This window comes from Glycine soja, chromosome 11 (assembly GCF_004193775.1).
Source record: "Glycine soja cultivar W05 chromosome 11, ASM419377v2, whole genome shotgun sequence".
NCBI classification, from domain to species: domain Eukaryota; kingdom Viridiplantae; phylum Streptophyta; class Magnoliopsida; order Fabales; family Fabaceae; genus Glycine; species Glycine soja.
The window spans coordinates 33,309,007-33,325,229 of record NC_041012.1 but is presented as its reverse complement, the minus strand read 5'-3'; the positions used below and the strand labels follow the sequence as shown (position 1 = coordinate 33,325,229).

Sequence of the window (16,223 nt, the reverse complement as noted above, 5' to 3'; positions counted from 1 at the left end):
AAAATCAAACTCCACCTTCTTTTGCAGCAGATTGGATAATGGAAGGGCCACTTTGCTAAAGTCCTTGATAAAGTGCCTATAAAACCCTGCATGACCAAGAAAAGAATGAACCTCTCGCACGCAAGAGGGGTAAGGCAATTGTGAAATAACAACTATTTTGGCAGGATCTACCTCTATGCCCCTACTGGAAATAATATGCCCTAAAACTATACCTTGTTCTACCATGAAGTGACATTTTTCAAAATTCAGCACAAGGTTAGTTTCAATGCACCTATTAAGAACTCTATCCAGACTATCCAAACATGCATCAAAAGAGGATCCATAAATAGTAAAGTCATCCATAAACACCTCTATGCAACTCTCTAAAAAATCACTGAAAATGCTAAGCATACACCGCTGGAAGGTACCAGGGGCGTTGCATAGGCCAAAGGGCATCCTCCTATAGGCAAAAGTGTCAAAGGGATAAGTGAATGTGGTCTTTTCTTGATCCTCAAGAGCAATATGAATTTGTAAATAACCATAAAAACCATCAAGAAAACAGTAATGAGACTTACCTACCAAGCGCTCAAGCATTTGATCAATGAATGGCAGGGGAAAATGATCTTTTCTGGTTACCTGGTTTAGCCTTCTATAATCAATGCAGACTCGCCAATTGTTCTGCACTCTTGAGGGGATAAGCTCATCCCTTTCATTCTTAATCATTGTGAGGCCTGTCTACTTAGGAACCACTTGGACTGGACTCACCCACTGGCTATCAGAAATGAGGTAGATGATTCCAGCTTGTAAGAGCTTGGTCACTTCCTTTTTCACCACATCTAAAATGACGGGGTTGAGTCGCCGTTGTGGCTGCCTCACTGGCTTAGCTCCATCCTCTAAAAGTATCCTATGCATGCAGATAGATGGGCTAATACCAGGAATGTCTGTTAAAGTCCATCCAATGGCTTTCTTGTGCTTCTTGAGCACTAGCAACAACTTCTCCTCTTGCTCAGCAGCAAGGGAGGCAGATATGATCAATGGAAATTTTTCTTTGTCCTCCAAGTAAGTATACTTGAGGGTTGCTGGCAAGGGCTTCAACTCTGGTGTGGGTGGTGGCTGAATAGTGGGAGGAACCGGGGTAGGAGAAGAAGAAGGTTCCTCAGCCTATACCTCATAAAGCAAGTCAGAAGTGTATGTACTTCTTGCAACATGGTTAGTGCATTCTGACTCTAAAAAATGAACATCAAGAGGTACAACACCCAGAAAATCAGAACCAGACTCAAATTCAAATTCTCTATCAGCATAAAAATCAGATACAGGATCAAATTCAAACTCAGATTCAGATTCAATGCATAAGGAATGACAAGTATGCAGATCAGATAAAAATGGATGTTTCCTACCATGAAGAACAGAAATAAAATCAAACATATAATCATCAACAATCTGATCAATTATCTCAGCACGAAAAATAGAATGATCCTCAGATGGATGTTTCATGGCATCAAGAATGTTAAAATGAACAACAATATCACCAAATTCCATAGACAATGTGCCAGCATAAACATCTATCTTGGTTCAGGCTATTTTCATAAATGGCCTACCTAAAATAATTGGAACTGAGCCATGAAAAATCCCTCTTCCATATTAAGAACATAAAAATCAATAGGAAAAATAAGTTCACCAACCTGAACCAGCACATCCTCTATGAAACCTGCGGGGTAAGCAACACTTCTATTTGCCAAATGAATCACCACATCTGTAGATTGCAAAGGTCCAAGAGATAAAGAATTGAAAATGGAAAGAGGCATGACACTAAATGATGCTCCTAGATCTAGCATGGCATTCTCAAATTTATTGTTCCCAATAATACAAGGTATACAAAAAGTACTTGGGTCCTTACATTTCTCAGGAATGTGAGGAACAGATTTACCTATCAATGCTGACACATTTTTGGTCATGCTAATCCTTTCATTTCCTTTGAGCTTCCTTTTGTTGGTGCACAGCTCCTTTAGAAACTTGGCATATCTTGGAATCTGCTTGATGGCATCTAGCAGAGGTATGTTCACCTCTATTTTCCTGAAGGTCTCCAAGATCTCCTTTTCCACTTCTTCCATTTTTTTGTTTGGAATTGCTCTAGGTGGAAATGGAAGAAGGATAGGAGGCTGTTGCAACTCAGAACTACTAGAAGAAGGTCCACCTGCATGAAAATTTTTGTTAGCTCCCTCATGATCAGGAAGCTTTCTCTTTTGTGAAACTATCTCATCCTCTTTTTCAGGTGCAGAATGAAGCTTGACAGGTTCAGGTGCAGGTGCTGCTATTGGTGGAGGCACTTGAATTTGTTAACCAGACCTCAAGGTAATGGCACTCACATTTTTCGGATTCTGCACAGTTTGTGAAGGCAATTTGTCAAAATTTTGGGACTAAGCTTGGTTCAACTGAGTAGCCATCTGCCCCATCTAATTTGTCAGACTCTGAATGGAGGCTTTTGTCTCTTGCTGAAATTGCATATTCTGGATGGTCATTTGCCTCACTAACTCATCTAAGGAAGGTTGAGGAGGGGCCTTAGTTGCTTGTTGTCTTTGTTGTTGCTGCTATTGTTGTTGCATTGAAGGAGGAACATATGGCTTGCTTGGACCAGCAGCATTTTGGAAAGGAGGGACAGGCTGTTGTTGATGTGGAGGACTTGTCCATCTCAAATTTGGATGATTCCTCCAACCTGAATTGTATTTGTTGCTTGAAAGATCATAATTATTCTGTTGTTGTTGGTTTTGCTGCTGAGGGGCTCTATTATAAATGTTTGCAGCATAAGCTTTAGGTTGCTCATTGACTCCAGATTGCTGCAAAGAAGGATAGAGATCTATATGGTGATCTACAGAAGAACATAGGCCACAGACTCTTGCAATAGGTGCAGATGCAGATTTCTTATTCATGGCAAGCTGAGTCACTAGGTTGACCAAGGCATCAAGTTTTCCCTCAAGCTTTTCATTTTCAGCAGATGAAGATGAATCTGTGGCCACCTCATAGACTCCTCTAAGGACAATAGCATCATTTCTTGCACTGAATTGTTGGGAGTTGGAAGTCATCTTCTCAATCAAATTCCTAGCCTCAGCAGGAGTCATATCACCAAGAGCTCCACCACTGGCAGCATCATTCATACTTCTCTCCATGTTGCTAAGTCCCTCATAGAAATATTGCAGAAGGAGTTGCTCAGAAATCTGGTAGTGAGGACAGCTTGTACACAATTTCTTGAATCTTTCCCAGTACTCATACAAGCTCTCTCCACTAAGTTGCCTAATGCCTGAAATGTCTTTTCTGATGGCAGTGGTCCTAGATGCAGGGAAGAATTTCTCCAAGAACACTCTCTTAAGGTCATCCCAGCTGGAGATGGATTTGGAAGCAAGATATTACAGCCAATCTTTTGTCACTCCCTCCAAAGAATGAGGAAAAGCCTTTCGAAAGATATGATCTTCCTGGACATCAGGGGGCTTCATGGTGGAACAGACAATATGGAACTCCTTAAGATGCTTATGAGGATCTTCACCTGCAAGACCATGAAACTTGAGCAGCAAATGTATTAGTCTAGTCTTGAGAACATATGGAACACCCTCATCAGGATATTGAATGCACAAGCTTTCATAAGTGAAATCATGTGCAGCCATCTCCCTAAGAGTCCTCTCACGAGGTGGAGGTTGAGCCATGTTCTCAGTATGAAAATTAGTAGTCGAATGCTCAAAATCAGAATATTTAGAATCACCAGCAACAGAATACTCAAAATGCTCAAAATGCTCAAAATGCACAGAATGATCAGGATGCACACTATGCCTAACTAATGTATGAAAGGTTCTATCTATTTTAGGATCAAAGAGTTATAAATCACCTAGATTGCCCCTAGTCATGCACTATGTGCAGCAAATCATGTATCTCTCAAATAAGTACTAAGGGAGGGTTAAAACTACAACTATAGTCAAATGATATCCAAGTGAGCTGAAATTTTGTGAGCAACACCTTAAAACCATGAAAAGATAGCACAAAAAATTTCAAACATAAATTCAAAGTCTAACTATAAAAACTACCTAAGCCAAGTTAGTAAACAATTGATTTTTTGAGTTTGGGAGACCCCAATTGGCTAAAGCAGGTTGCCATAGTATGGGAAATTTTTTTTCTACCCCAAATGCATATATAATAATAGTCATTCTGATACTCGGAGCAAAAGTTATGGCCGTTTTAAGTTTTGCTAAAAACAAGTTCCCAAATTTTTTGTCTCTCTCAAATACTGCCACACCAAGTCCTCTTGATATTTTTCCCACAAAATATGGATCAAAAGAAACTATCACACAAAAAATCAGCCAAAAATAACAACTCTAACTATCAAAACAAAAATTGCTAATTAAATTGCAAAATCAGTCACTAGTTCCCAGTCGTTAATCACTGTTCACAGCAAAACATAAACTGAAACAGTTGCTAAAACAGTCGCTAAACAGGGGACGCGAATGAAATGCAAAACAGAATGCTACACAAAATAAAACAACTCACACTCACAACCTAAACGACAGAGCTACACACAAAACAACTAAACACTATTATGAACCTTTGGCCCACTGCTCCCCGGCAATGGCGCCAAATTTGATCGAGACCGTACCCAAATCAAATAAACATTAAAAATGCAGTATCTAGGAAGTGATCTTAGGTCATCTCCCAACGAGCAATGGTCAACCAAACGTTCATAACAGATAGTAATAAAACAGTAACGAATTGGGGAGTTTGTTTGTTTGTGTAAATTAAACTGCAAGCAAATTTGAATTAAAGAAATAACAGAATTAAAACATGTTGTTCCCCCTTGATTCACAAGCAAGTCTCTTATCCTAGGTTACGAGGATTTATCCCTAATCAGTTCAACCACTTAATCCAACCCTAAATTAACTTATTAAGCAAAAATTAACATAAGGCTATCGTTATGTGATTAAGCAACACATACACCAATTAATGATGAACGAAACTTATCATTAAGCATGAACGTAAATTAAGCGCAGAGACAATTAATCAAGCACTAAGCATGCATGGATTAATAGCAACAATTACAGAGCAATTGGTGAAGAGGAAAAATTGATCAGAATTCAATAATGATAACAAAACCTCAAAGAGAGTTGTGCTTGATCCTCAAGAGAAAACAACGCTGGAGACTTAGCCTTCCATTAATCAGTAGAAAATGAAATTGCAAAAAAAAGAATTTTATTGCAACGTGAACAGTGTGCGTGAACAATAAAAACTGGAATTGCAAAACCTTAAAATTATTCTCCTCTCCCCAAAACTCTCTAAACTAAAACCCTGGTGCTATTATATAAGTCCTCAGCCCCAAAGCTTACAAATATGTTTTAAGTCCAAGCCCATAAATGAAATAAAAGAAAATATGGACAAGATAAGATAAGATTGGATGAAATAAAATCTGGACAAAATAAAATCTAGATGAAATAAAATCTGGATAAGATAAGATTTGATAAAATAAAATTGTCTGCTCTCTTCAAGTCCAAGCCCAATTGCTTATAATTCTCTTGAAATTAAATTAAAAACACAAAATTAGTCAAGTAGCCCCAAATGATAAAACTGCATAATTAATTTGACAATTAAGACTAATCAGTAATTAAAATTATGACAAAAAGGGTTAAGAAATAGGAGAAAATAATGACACATCAGCAACCCATGGAATCTAACCCAACATTGAGCATGGGTCTGCTTGATGAGATTCGGGTTGAAATCTGGAGTCCATGCTAGCAAGCGCAAAAAGCCTATGTGAAGGCCAATGTAATACATCAATTTGATAATGTTGAGGTCTTCGGCAGAGGAGAAGACAAGCTCATAATATCCCTTTCCAAGAGGGACCCTAGACCATGACCCAATCGATTTCCAAGAGCTTTGACCGAAGATATGCAATCTTGATGGGTGAGGAGCACTTTGAAAGAAAAAGCCTACCATGAAACACATTGCTACAATCTGCAATACCTGCCATGGAAACTAGTATCTTATTTCTGAGATTTTGATAGCTAGCACATCACCTTTGAAGCAAGGCTTTGGAAGGAGGTGAAGAGGAATAACTAGGAGTTTAGAGATGATCTGCGCAAAAGATTTCAAAGAAGAGGGTGGGGAGGTTGATATTAGCTTGGCAGACAAAGGGGAAGAGCCAAGAAAACCCCAAGGATAAAGGGGATGGACGACAACCATGGAAACACCTTATTGGTACACCTCAACTTTTTCAGCTTTTTTTAAAATGGTTTTACATTTTGCAATTTTCAAACAAGTTAGGCTACAAGTCTTGTCTTAACAAACCACGGTAGATCAGATTTTTATGCTAACTTTTAGGAAATAAAAGTCGTGTTGATTAATTGGACATAAAGCTATTTTATCTTCTGTAGGCACCATCTGTAAATTGTTTTTTTTTAAAAGAAATCTGTAAATTAGTTGTTCACTTGTTAATTTGTCCTTCTATTAGCACTTGTTTTATTGTTGAATAAAATAAGTCTTCCGTAGTCTCAATTTCCTCCTTGTTTCCTTCCTACTCAAGCACTCACAATAAGAAAAATGATCTATGTCTACGGACAAAACCCATCACTAGATGTTAAAAATATGTAGGTGAATGTATTAAAGACATTGACCTATGAATATTTTGGTCGTCAACTTTGAGGGACATACAATGATAGATTATAATCTATAAGTATAGATTTTACCTATGGATTTACTTTCATCTACAATTATATTTGATTGTCACTATATGCAATTCCTACAATTCACAATGTGGGTAGGTAAAAGTCAACTTATATCTACAAATTCCAACTATAGGTAAAAACTTTAACTTAATTATACCTACAACCTCCAGCCGTAGGTAAAAATCATTAATTTATGCTTACCTTTGAAAAATTGTAGGCATAAACCATTAACTTGTATTTATAGGCTTTAACAGTAGGTATTGTACTTATAGAGATATTAAGAGTACTCTATATCTACACTAATCAACAAAACCTTAGGAATGAATGGCAATGTACAAAAATTTTCTCTTTAAAATAAGATTTCCAAATAACTATAATAACCACCTTTGATAATGAACTGAACAAAATTTTTTTTACATCATATACTAAATCATCGAGCAAGTGCTATATAATTGGAGGCAGTATCATTAGTCATAGAGGAACCAATAGAAGCACAAATTTCTTTTTGGGGCCTTAATTTCATCTCAATAAAGATATATAGGCATCAAAGGTCTCATATGCTCAAGTAAGTCATTGCTACTGAGTTGGACTACTACTTCAGACATGGCTGGCCTCATTGTTGCCGATGCTTGAGTACACAACAAAGCAATGTCTATAACTTTCTTAACCTCTTCCGCGTCATAGTTATTTGGGTCTAAGCTTTTGTCCACTAACTCCAAGTGCATGCCTTTCTCATACAACTTCCATGCCTGTTGTAAACAAAACCATGAGTCATATAGTAAAATATTATAACAAAACAACCAATTTTCAGTATATATTAATGGGAAATTCCTTACTCGTCGAAGAAGATATTCTTCATAACCATCATCATCAACTTCGACATCAGTACTCTTTTGACCACTTATGATTTCTAATACTACAATTCCATAGCTTTATGTATCAGCCTTTTCTGATAATTGACCTTGGAGTGCATATTCGGGTGCTGTGTATCCCCTGACAAGTGCATAACATTTATGTCACATATAAAGTTAAGAAATTATTAGACTATTCTGCATGTGGGGCCAGTATATTTTACTTTTTAAAATTTTCAAGGTGAAGCATTGGTAATTTATTTTAACTTACAATGTCCCAGCAAATCTTGTGCTAAGATGAGATTGGTCCCCTGGTAGGAGTTTCACCAATCCAAAATCAGAAATTTTGGGTTGAAATTCTTCGTCCAAGAGGATATTGCCACTCTTAATATCTCTATGTATGATAGGAATATGAAAATCCTCATGTAGATAAGCCAATCCCCGTGCTGTGCCCAAAATTATATCATAGCGTTGTCTCCAGTTGAGTGAACCTTTTCTTTTATCTGATTCCCATGTTTATATGTTCAACACTTTAGAGGTAAAGAAAAGAAAACTTACACAAGTTGCTTCTATTGAAAATTAACATTTTACCAGATAAGAATTTGTCAAGGCTGTTGTTTGCCATGTACTCATAAACAAGAATTCTGTCTTGGCCTTTGCTGCAATAACCAAGTAGCCGAACCAAATTTTTGTGATGAACATTACTGATGAGCGTTACTTCACTTTCAAAATTGTCGTCTATGTTGTTGCCTTTTCCTGAAAGTAACTCTTTTACAGCAACAACTTTCCCGTTTTTCATCGTCCCCTATTCAATAGCATTAGAAATAAAAAATTCTTCTTGAAAGTGATTTATCTTTATCATTAGATGTTTAGCTTATAAGTAGTATTTCCTTCTTAAGCAGGATTGAAATGTGAGGAGGAACAACTCAAGTTTACCTTGTATACAGTTCCAAAGCCTCCTTCTCCTAGTTTATTTTTCTCACTAAAATTTTTTGTTGCAGCTTTCAAGTCACTGTACCTGTACTTGGTTGCATCTTTCAACTCAGTTGCTCCCAATATGATACCTGCTAAGTGAAATATAAGTTTGATTTTACTTTATATATAAATATAAATAAAGAAATGAATTCATCTATGTTTAGGAGAACAATGATATTTTTAGACATGATACTTTGGTAATAGTTGGATGCAAAGCATCACATAAAGACTTTCCAAAATCCAAATGGTCTTATTATATACCTCTAGGAACTCTCGTGGGACTTTGGAATCTTTTATGCCAGGGTAATAATATAAGAAGGATCCCAGCAAGGAGTGCACCTGCAACACTACCACCAATAACGACCCACTTCCTCATTGAACCTCCTCGTCCTGCAAGACAGAAAAGAAGTTGACCTCAAATATTCCAAATGATGTGTCCGTTCAAGATGTTGGCCCGAAAAGTACTAGAAACAAGTTTTTCTAACAGACTCTTTCTAATGCATTCTCTGCTATTGATTAAAATTTGTTAGAAATATCAAAATCATGACTGAGATACATTAATTCAGTACGTCTCAAAAAAATTTAAAGTGATTTTGATATATTTCTTCCAAAATTAAAAAGTGAATTAGATATGTGCTACTAGCCTTTCTCATTATACAATAAGAGATGGCACACCACTAACCCATTTTTGTTCATTCAAGTCAACATCTATTAAATGGAGTTATGGCATTTGTACCTTGTTTTAAGAAGGGACTGATATCAATGGTTTGGTTATCAGCAAAGAAGGGTGTGTCCGAGTATCTCATAAAGCAGCCAGGAGGATCAAATGCCCTACCATTTGTATTGGGAAGACAACCTTGTATGTCGCTCTGTTCAATTGACAAACAATTCAAACAAGTGTCTCGTGTGAAAGTTTCAGCACATTGTGCAATGGCATAGATTGCACCGCCAATCACTTGTGTCTTGGTAGCTGCAAAGAAACCAGTAATTTTCGGTGTTGCAATTTGGAGGTTCATTAGCAATTGTTGTGTAGATGTACTAAAAGCAGTGGCTTCAACTGCTGTCTGATTTCCACAACTCATACTGTTGCCAGCAAGAGTGGTCTCGCGAAAGAAGTCATCGCTCTCATACCTTAACAACACGTTTGAAAGTATCAAATAATAAACTTGTGATGAAGACATAAGAAAAACTAATCCACATTCTCAATCATCTATATATAAACATCTTATTGGTTATTTGTGTTCATGTAAACAAAAAGCAGTGTTGTCATCTGCAGTCTGATTTCCACAAAGTGTGCATGTGGCTTCTAAGATGTTCTCTTCGATCGAAGAAGTCACTGGTCTCGTACCTCAACAGTAAAATACATTTGAAAGCAATAACATCAAAGTCAATTCTAACTTAGTTTCATGAACTGCCAACCCACATGTTCTTGTGACGAAAACATCTAAAATCCATAATTCACACGGCCTCAATAACCTATAAACACCTAGCTTGTTGATAATTTATGTTAAATTTAACCTTTAACTTATTTGGACAATAAAAAGGAGAAAAAAAAAAGAAAACAAGAAAAATTAAGAGAAATGTCTATCTATGCTTAAAACGAGAACAATATATATAGAGAAGTCTAAGTTTTGGTTTTTTTTTTTTTTTTTATAAACAACATGTATTTTTTACTGGAAGAAGGTAACATTTATAAAGAGAAATAATCTATGTTTGAGGTAAAATTATTATAAGTGACAATTTTTTTTTTTATATTTAAGACATTTGTATATCTTAAACTTGAACTCAACACCACTAGCTAGTTATGTTACAAAGCTATTTCTACTCCTAAGAATATACTAAAAGTTATATAAAGAAGAAAAACATAAACTTGATATTTCATTATTAATACCTCGATAGACTGCAAACTTTATAATGTATAATGACTCTAGTGAATGACATTCATATATTTGTTATCATCTAATATTTTAAGAAATATTAAATAAATCTAATATTAATTAAAATCAAAGTTATTTAATGTTAAAAACCATCTATTTCGACCTAGAAAGGCCCATCCTATCAAGTTAAGTTGAAATAAGCAATTACATTTGATCTACACACTCTTTGGTGTACTGCTTTTTGTTTTTACATGTTTAAAACTCCATCCTACATTTTATAGGACCAGTGATGCAGCTAGTCTTACTCATTTTAGCCATATCATAGTGTATACACACCATATGAGTGTCAAATAATCATATTTGAATTAGGAGCCATAAGAATGCACTACTAAAAAAACATTTTGGACTATGGCAGATTCACGACAGTTATACAAAAACGGTCTTAAAAAAAAGGTGGTGACATGTTTATAAATAATTATAATGCTTTAGAGATGATTTTCTTAAAGCCGTATTGCATTACTAGGCCGGTTTCTTCAAAAACCGTCTTGGAAGATGCAAAACGCATTACTAGGCCGGTTTCTTCAAGAACCATCTTAGAAGATGCATTTCACTTCTTCATAAGGCATGCCTCTCTCTCAACAACGCCCTTACACATTATTCAATCGTTCTCACTTCCGAGCCAACACAAACCCTATCATCCAAGGAAGAAGCTGAATTGCATCCTCGTCATGGAAGAGGAGCACCGTCACCCAGGGCAAGCCCTTGAACAAGGAGCAGGAAGAGGTTCTCCGCTCCAAATCCTTCGTCCTCGACCTCATTGACAAGCTCGATAAGTTCCAGCAACCTCTCGCCACCGCTCTCTCCAAAGAGCTCCAAATCAACAGCACATCTTCTCAAAACACTCGCCACGAGACCGAGACTGAGACCAAAAATAAAACTTTTCTCCACTGGTCCCATCGTCGCAATCATTGTGGGGTATTGAACTTTTATTTAGATCTGCTTAGATTGCGCTTCTGATTTTTTGATTGTAGAGTATTGAACTTTTATTGATGTTTGGATCTGGCTTTTTTTCTTCTCAATTCAATTATTGATTGTGGACAAGCGTGTGTTTCACGCGTATCTAATTATTTTATTATTTTATTTCTTTTCGTTAATTATAGCTAGGTTATTGATTTTTGCTGATGTTGTTTGATTTGATTAACGCAAAATGCTTTGATTTTCAATAGTTATGGGAAGCCTTTAGTCAGTGATTGTGAGTTGCAGGTTTTTATTGGTTATATTGTTTTGAATAGTATTGCCTATGATTCGAGTAAAATGAGTGATAATTTTGAGCTAGGCTAATTCTCTGCTTTACATATTTAGGTGTGGTGTGGTGTATAAAATATTATTTATGAAGGAATTTTGCTTTGTGACATTCTTTGCTTTTTTTTTTTTTTTTGGTTTCTGTTTTCTCTCTGACTCCTTTCGTTATAATGAAATTTAGAATGGAATGATGTGGGAAGTTCAGGAGAAGGTTAGTAGAATGTTCTGAAATTATGCCGATTTTTATTTGATTGTAATATTCCAAGAACCTGCTTCAATCTCTATGGCTGTTTGGATTCATTTTTGAAACAGTTTGGTTACACATGGGTGACTAGCTAAAACTATTTCTTTTTGGATTCATTTTTATTTCTCCGCTTACAGTTTCGAAGCGGAGAGATTAGTTTACCGCTTAAGTGACCTGACGTGAGATTCATTACTCTCAAAAACATGATCTAATGTTTTTGGATTCATTTTTATTTCTTTGCATCATTATCATATTCATTGTGGCTTATTATCCTAATATATGAAGCTGTGATTTTCCAATCATCATTTTCTGCATGACTTTGTAAAGCATAATATATCTACATTTTGCATGATGCCAATACTGCAGAGGTTCTGGTACTTGAAGACATAGCCAGGTTGTGGTACACTCAAAATTTTGGAGTCACTCCAGTAGTCATTTCTTCATCTCACGGCTCAAAAGGTGAGATTCTTCATTTCACTCCATGCATATAGCATATTTATAGTTTAAGACTAAAAATAGAGCACACAACACTCACTAGGGTGTAAAATTTAGTATAATTAAGTCAAGATTTTTATTTAAATTTATTTAATTAAAAAGATCTAGCTTTAGATGATCCAAAAAGCTTTTTAAATTTAACGGACCGACCTATTTAATGAAATGTTATTATTGTTAAATTTGTTATAATTTATTAAAATCATGCATTTATTTATTTTTTTAAATATTAAACATGATAGTGTAGTAAGTTTTTGCGAAAACTTGAAAAAAAAAATTAATATGATGGTTAAAAAAAATTGTGGTTGTTGTTAACCCCACATGTGATATTATACTGTATGTGATATTATATATGATTACATGTATATATATTTTTTCATATAGGTGCATCTCAACAATATGCTATAAAATTAAAGAAATAACTTTTTGATGTCTTAAATTTCTGTTAAAAAATATTCCTTTTATTTTCAATTAAGTGACAAAATGAGTTGTGTTATTCACTGTAGCCGGCTACATATGATATGATGTTCTAACTCTTAGAATTAAAAATCATTTTTCAAAAAAATATATAATTTTTTTATTCTCAAAATGTATTAATCCAAACACAATAAATATTTTGTGAAACAGCTAAAAGCAAAGTCATTGAGTTTCATAAAAAAAAATTGCTTACTTTTTCAATAAGATGCGACCAGAAAAATAGTTTCATTTTACCACATTAACCAAATATATGTTTTTGTTGGACTGATTTAACATGTTATTTTGTTAGAAAGCCAATGCGCTTTCAGTGGCCATCGAAGGAATAAACAAAATAGTTACTAGGTCTAGGAATCTTGTTTCCCTATCTGTACAACAAGTCGTGGATTGTGACCCTGCTAGCAATTAATGGTTGTGCTGGAGGCTTTTACTTCAATGCATTTGGTTATGCTATAGACAATGGTGGCATTGACACAAAAGCTCATTATCCTTACATAGCCCAAAACGGTATTCCTAGCTTGGTACAGACAAATGCCAAAGCATGAATTTAAATTTAAGTCTAGTTAGTACTTTGTCAATGAATTTTAAATCAACAGGTTAAATGTTCAAATTAGATGAAGTTGAAGATCAATTTATTTATTTTTAATTTCACTTGTTTCACCTAAATAATAGGACCAGTTGTTCATTCTTTGTTAATACTTTGAAATCCAACATTTTGTAATTAAGTCATTGTTGTTGTATTATCCCCATCTTTGTGCAGTTTAACACTCCCATTATTCGGTTTGCAACATGCTTGGAGTTTGGGAATGGCCTCCTGGAGATTTTTTTTTCTTTCTTTTGTTGTTATGAATATATTCATTGTAACGTTAATCATTTAGCCAAAAAAAAATAACCTCAGATAATTTTTTTCGCTAGTGTCTTACTGAATACTAAAATGAATGTAAATGTTAAATTTAGAATAAGAAGTATCTAATGATATATGTGTTGTTAGTTTTCATTCTTCTAATTATTTGCTTCCTTCACCTTTTCCTGGAAAAGTGGATCCAAAATTTCTGTTACTTTATAACTGAATGGTGAATAGATACAGTACACAACAAATGCGTTAACACCTATAGGATTCTAACCTCAAGTTTAATTTTAGCATCTAATAGAAAAAGTATGTAAATTTGGTATTGAATCATATTGTGAAAATTATGAAGAACTATTTATGCTTGTGAACATTATATGGCATGGTATCTCATATATTTTTAATTATTTATGAAAATTATGAATAACTATTTCTGCTTGAGAACGTTATCTAACTAAATCTCATTTTTTTTATTTAGAGTTTGTGTATATGATAACAAAAATTAAAAAAAAAACATTCTAAGATGCTTATTTAAAAAAATGTCTTAAAATATTTATATTTTAAGACAATTTAAGGAAAAACTGTCTTAAAATTCTTAGTCCATTTTTTTTTAAAAAAAGACATTTTAAAATAATTTTTTGAAAAATCATGATTTTTGGGATAATTATCGTAGAATTGTCAATTTTTTTAATTTAAAAAAAAAAGTCTAAAACAGTTTTGGGTGAAAACCATCTTAGAATATCACTTTTCTAAATAACCTGAAAATTTTCTTAAAATGATAATTTTTTTAAAATGATTTTTAAGAATTCATCGTGAAAAATTTTGACTTTCCACGACGTTGACTTCTAAGATAATTCAAAATCGTCTTTGAATGTGTCAAAATCTGTTGTGAAAACTCTTTTTCCAATGATGGGTTATTTAACAAACATTAATTAGATGGATGTGTACCTGAGGAAGCAGCCGTCATAAACGACACGGGCACCGTTGTTGGTTCCGGTAGAGCAGTTGCGGATTTCGGCGGCGGCGGCAGCTAAGCAGGTGGCGCAATCAGTGATGGAGAAGTAGTTGACGCATTGAAACATAGCATAGACGGGGCTTGTTCCGGTGACTGATTGAGCCGTGGCAAAGTGCTTGCTATTGTTGCTCACCTGTGCTCTCAGGTCTGCAAAACTTGCGTTTAGATTTTGGTAGAAGTTGGACAAGTTGGGAACCCCGAATCCACTGCACTCTGATACTAGTAAAAAGAGTTGAGGGTCTCCTACTGCACCCTCAAAGCTCCAGCGTGACCAAAACACCAAAAAGGTTAAGGCTACGAACTTGAATTGCATTATATTACTCTTGTGATTCTCAAACTAGGGTTCAAAAGATGAGTTTCATATAGGTCTTAATGAAAAAAAAAAAGTAGTTTTTGATGATGTCCATGCATGGGTGGACCATGGACGACTAAGGATAAATTTGTGTTAGCTATATATAAGAAGGAAGAAGTTTAATAGATGATAAATATACTAAAGAACTAAATTTCTTCAATTTTAAAAATAATGGACTAAGTTGTGAAATTAAAAATGAGAAACCAAAATCATGAAATGACTATATTTTTCTTTTACCTGTCATGAAATGACTAAATTAGAAGACCAAAATACAACTAATTCAATGTTTTACTAACTCCCAAACAAATATCTGGTTATAAACTTCCAATTTTCACGAAGGATTTAATTATGATGACATCGAATCATCCTGCACCTATGAGGCGTAGTCAACAGTCATCACACGGATTAATTGGCTGGTATCCACCTTCATAGCACTAACAACAGCGTAGTTGTAGATTTTTTTAGGAAAAAAATTATTATTAAAGATAAATGATAGTATTACTCTTCTTTTTAAACTGTTCATATATCAATGTTTTATCAAAAAAAATTTGAGAAAAATGTTTTACCAATTTTTACACAATAACTATTTTGTCAATGAAATTTATTATACAATGCAGTTAAAAAAAGAATAGAAGTTACATTAACCAGTAATTTTGAGTGGACCAATTAATGAGCAATGACTCTAGAAACTAAGCGTAGTCAACAACATTTGTTTTTTGTGTGACACCCACAAAGATGATTAGAAAATTTGAGGATTAATTATTATCGTACCTAATGATTATCCTGTGATGTCTAAAAACTGCACGCTTCTCATACTTGTATTTGTACATAAAATATGTTTAAGGTTTGCACCATTTTTATGTCACCTTAATTTAATTTAATACATGTCGTTTTCCTTTAAATGATATGTTAAATAAAAATTTTAATCAATAATTTTATTTATAAAAAAAAAATAATACACAGTGTTAGAGCCACCATTATCATTTACGTACTACTTCTTCATGGGGATTATTCTATGATATCTAAAAGCTGCACGCTTAGCTTCATACTTGCATTTATACATACAATATTTGTACACAATTTTTATGTCACTTTCTTTTAAATGATATGTTAAATAAAC

At 34.4% G+C, this 16,223-nt stretch overlaps 1 non-coding gene and 1 pseudogene across 1 annotated transcript; one reads left to right on the top strand and one right to left on the bottom strand.

Annotated features, from left to right (window-relative positions):
* The first annotated feature begins 3,189 nt into the window (after positions 1-3,189).
* Positions 3,190-3,296, top strand: LOC114377706. The gene has a single exon (XR_003659145.1). It is a non-coding gene; the product is annotated as a small nucleolar RNA R71 (small nucleolar RNA).
* A 3,727-nt stretch (positions 3,297-7,023) lies between these two features.
* Positions 7,024-15,251, bottom strand: LOC114374412 (annotated as a pseudogene).
* Positions 15,252-16,223: the final 972 nt, after the last annotated feature.